The sequence below is a fragment of the Schistosoma haematobium genome, chromosome 2 (assembly GCF_000699445.3).
Source record: "Schistosoma haematobium chromosome 2, whole genome shotgun sequence".
NCBI classification, from domain to species: domain Eukaryota; kingdom Metazoa; phylum Platyhelminthes; class Trematoda; order Strigeidida; family Schistosomatidae; genus Schistosoma; species Schistosoma haematobium.
The window spans coordinates 38442001-38446883 of record NC_067197.1 but is presented as its reverse complement, the minus strand read 5'-3'; positions in this window follow the sequence as shown (position 1 = coordinate 38446883).

The following is a 4883-nucleotide window of genomic DNA, read 5'->3' as shown; positions in this document are numbered from 1 at the left end:
AATTGCGGCTTTCAATACCCAATATCTTTAATTGTTTTCCGATCTAGGTTTATGCTTTGAGAACAGAATCTAAGAAGTTTTCTGAAAAATTTGCAAAGCTTTTTTAAAGCCAACTGACTTCAAAAGTTTTCTTGAACCAGTCAAGTATTCGGCAGTCGAAATATTTTATGAAAGGCAGACTCGTCAGTCTCAGGACAATGAGGTTGGTTGAGTTAGAGGCTCTTACGTCATCAAATATTTGTTTTAATGACCACTATAAGATCACGAAAAGGTTATTGGGGTGACAAACATTAGTCCGAATTAGATAAAGTTAGAAGATAGGACAAATAAGTGTAAATGTTCGGAAAAATCCAAAAATGTTGTGTCGAACTAATATAAACAGATTGATTTTGTGCGCTCTATTCTTCATGTCATCGAACGTTTCACGATCTTTGGTATCGTCTATTGCAGGTGGTTTGTCACTCAGTTGCATTGGTTCCAATGAATTCGATAGTTGATTTGGAGTCAATTTTTCTTGGTCATGTGACAGAATTAACACTAAAAACACTGTGGTTAAATATACTGTTTACACCTCCTTTTACATTAGTGAATAACTTTCAACATCTTTCGCCTTTATGATCCTTAAACCTGTCTGTCACAAAATAATATTGTTGATTTAAAAAATTGCATAGTTGGTTATTTTTATTGTTTAAAGTGGATATAAAAGCTAATAATTTGCTCAGTGATTAACTTTTTTAAAGCAGCGAGCCTTGATTGCAGCTAAAGACAATCAGCTTCTCCAGTTTCTATACTTATACATACATGGGCTAAAAGAAAATGTATAAATTGAAATATCGAACAAACATTTTGATGACACAAACCAATTACCACCTCATTATCTGTGGTCATACCCTCGGAAATCTTCGTTGGGGCTCCATAAACAAAAAACAGTTATTCTACTGTTAGTCATACAAGAGCACATACTCTGAAGTAGTTATATTACTCGAACCAGCAGGTATCACATTGTGGCGGTAAATAAATCCCAAAAATCTATAGCTCTGTAAGCATTCGGCATTGGGTGCTGACCACATTAGTTTTAATGGACTCACCTGGCTGAAGGTGCTCGGTCATGTATCCGCATCAGATCACGAGTAAGAACGCCGTGCTCAACTTCCCCTGAAATCGCCAGCCAGTCTAGATCAGTCGATTCTCGATATAATCGATATTCTATCAAATAAATCTTCTGACATTTGATTTGACTAGGTGTTACTGGTTAAAGCGTTGTCAAACTCCAAATACATGCGGCATCTTCATTGGTGAGCCCAGAGTGATCTGGTACACCAATTCGCAAACTGTAAGTCTGTTCTTTTTTCGAAGTTCATAAATTATTGCTTTATTTTAATTTTCATACATTGTGAAATTTTTTCAGTGTTTTTGTGTATATATATTTTTTCCTCTTTCATTCTCGTGCCTGATATTTCACCATGATGGAACAGACACCCAAGGTACTCAAGTGAAAGACTATGCCCCCATCTTAATTTCTATTAATGCTTTTCTGGCCAAACAACATCGAAGCCTGGTTCTGCTACGCAGAAACCGATTTCTGCGAGCACGGCGTGAACGAGACACGTGCACAATTCCTCGCAGTAGTCAAGGCACTACTGCGCGATTTCAGTAGGTACGTTACACCTATTAACTTTACTGGTGATGTTTCGGAACCCCACAAATCACTTAAACGCGGAGATCCATCCGATCGACAAAGTTTATACCAACTCCCTAATAATATCAATCTGCAACACGGTTCAGAGACACACATGTTGTTAAGAATGAGAGAAGTAATTGGTCAAAGAACTTTCGACGATAGCCTATTTAGACAACATTTCTAGTTTGAACTTCCTCAACAGAAGCAAGCTGTGCTGGTCTCGTTTCAAAAAAACGCCGTAGACGAGCTGGCTGCATCTACCGACCACATCCTTGAAAACACGAAATCTTCTAATGCCAAGGTTTTTTCACTCAAAGAAAAACCTCAAGCAACATAGAATGACATTACGGGATTATGTCATACGCTGACACGTTACCTTTGATCTCGTAATGACCGTGAGTGTTCACAAACCCCGCGAAGAAATACTTCACGTAAGCGATGTCTCTAGACCACGAGACACAGATAACCACGATTGCTGCTGGTACCATAATCAGTACGGAAAATCTTCTCGAAACTGCAGAAAACCCTGCAATTTTCCGAATGTCAAACCGACCGACACGAAATAGTTTTCGGGAAACTTCCCAGCCGGCACGCGTTAACGGCAACTGTGGACGACAAACACAGCCGTCTGTTACACGTCACAGATGTGATTGCGAAAATTCGCTACCTCGTCAATACTGGCGCAGATGTTAGCGTTCTTCCAGCGAATCCTGACGACCGACTGCACCAACTGGTTTCAAATTCACAGGCGGTAAACGGAAAGCCTATCGCTGTGTATATCGTAAAAGGTACGTTTACCCTAAACTGGTTTTACGCAAACTCATTCACTATATTTTCTTTGTTGCAGATGTTTCTTCGCTAATCATTGTTATAGACCTGCTACAACACCACAATCTACTCATCGATACGCGCAAACGGAGCCTAGTAGACGGAAACACTAATGTATCTGTTTGCGTAACTTCTTTTTCCGGTTGCAGATTATCTCCAGGCACAGTCAGGCACACGATAGATCCATTCTATCAACGATTACTCAATAAGTACTCTGGGATATGTCAACCGCAACCGACATTGTCGTGTGTAACCAGCAATGTTACACATCACGTCACGACTGTAGGACCACCTGTATTCTGAAAAATGATACGACTAGCTCCCGAAAATCTGAGGTTGATCAAAAACGAATTAGATCATATGATAGATTGAGGAATCACTCGGTCATCAAGCAGCCCATTGGCATCTCCATTACATATAGGCCCTAAAATGCACAGCGTCGATTGGTGTCCAACTAGCGACCATCCTCAGCTGAATGAGTAGACCATTCCTGATTGTTGCCCATCGACTAACATTCATGATTTGATAGATACCTTAAAAGGAACGACTTTTTTGAGCATCAACTTGGATAAACCATATTAGCGTGTTCTCAAGGCTGCTGGTGACATTCCGAAAACCACTAACATCTATCCTTTCGGTCTATACGAGATTTCACGCATGCCTTTCAGGTTAGGAAATGCAACGCAAACCTTCCAACGGTTCATTAAAGACATTTTTTGAGGTCTCAACTTAGTACATGCGTAGTGCTTGGTTGCAAGTCCGGACAGAGAGTGTCATCACCAACATCTGAGACTTGTATTTGAACGACTACAAAAGCACGGAATTACTGTAAACATTCAGAAATGCCAAATCAGAACTGGCTCCCTAAATTCCCTCGTACACACTATTGATGCTCAAGGCAACCTATGAAAAGCAAAGCGGCTCGCATTCTGGATTACCCAGAACCAACCACAATCAAGCAATTACGCACGTTTAATGGACTAGTATGTTTCTATGGATGATTCGTGCCAAACTGCGTGTCCCTTATGAAGCCCCCCATCGACCAACTTCGTGGAAATGCGTACCGTGCCCCAGATCACCTTGACAAAAATTTCCGCCTTCACACAGCTATCACATCTCAGTAGATAAACCAGTACAGATTTCATGTTGAATGGAAACCATCTTGTTAGTGTCGTATTTTTCGTAACTATTATCTGAGTTCTAAGTAAATTATGCTTTCAGTCAACATGAATACATCTCACTAAGAAGAAAGCTCTAAAAAATAACTTGACACCCATTTAGCTACTTGTGTTTTGTCGTCCTTAGCTTAGGACAGCGGCTGATTATATGCACGTGTAAGAAGAGACATTTCCACACCTTTTATCCGGCATAATACACGTCTTTCAACTTTTCTATATTATTTTGCATATCATCACTTCTATTACTGTCAGGACTATCATCTTATTATTATTATTATTATTATTATTATTATCATCGTTGATATGTCATGGCTCTTTTGCTCCTTGTTACATCCTCATATTTGTTTGTTCTTACGTTCTTGTTTCACTCTATTTAACTTATTCACATACCCTTATTTTTTCATTTCTCTTCTTCCTTAAATTTCAATGTTCAGCTTTCATAATGAAATATCTAGTCTCATGGTCTCCAACTGAATGGCTGATGATTTCAGAAACCCAATCGCTCTTGCATTTCAGGGAGAACAACATAGGGCAGTGTTATAACCTGTGACGGCCGATCAGAGAGCAGTGACTTATCGATCGGAACAAAGACGCCTAAACACGGGCGAGCAGCGTAGAGTCCTGATTGGCCCTGCTTCTCGCCTAACCCAGCCAGTTAAGTCAAGAACACAAGTTTCAGCCTCTGCAATATGAATCGTTACGTTTCAAACATACTCTGTTTATATGCCAATCAGGCAGACCACATCGTACCATAAAATAGAAAATAATATTTGTACAATATTTGACCAACAGAAAAACGACACGTGAAATAAATATTGACCAATGGGAAAATGATACCATTTCAAGTCCAAGTATAGCATTAGACTTAACAGGATAATTTTTGGGAAGTTTTTCTGAATATCGCAACAGGCAGTCACACCAGAAATGTTCTTAACTCACTCAAAGACGTACGCACGGAGTCATCTTGAAGTCCAGAAGATCGTTTCATCCCTTCTTTTCAAAACAGATATAAATCTCTTGAATCGAATACATAGGTGGGCAACCAAATGTACGATAGGTCTGAAACATAAATCTTGCGATGACAGACCCCAGCACTTGGGATTATTCTCGCTGAGCTATCGCGGAATCCGAAATGGTATGATAATGGCATACTTGTTAAATGAACCAAGTCACCCCAACAAGAAATTATTACCAAA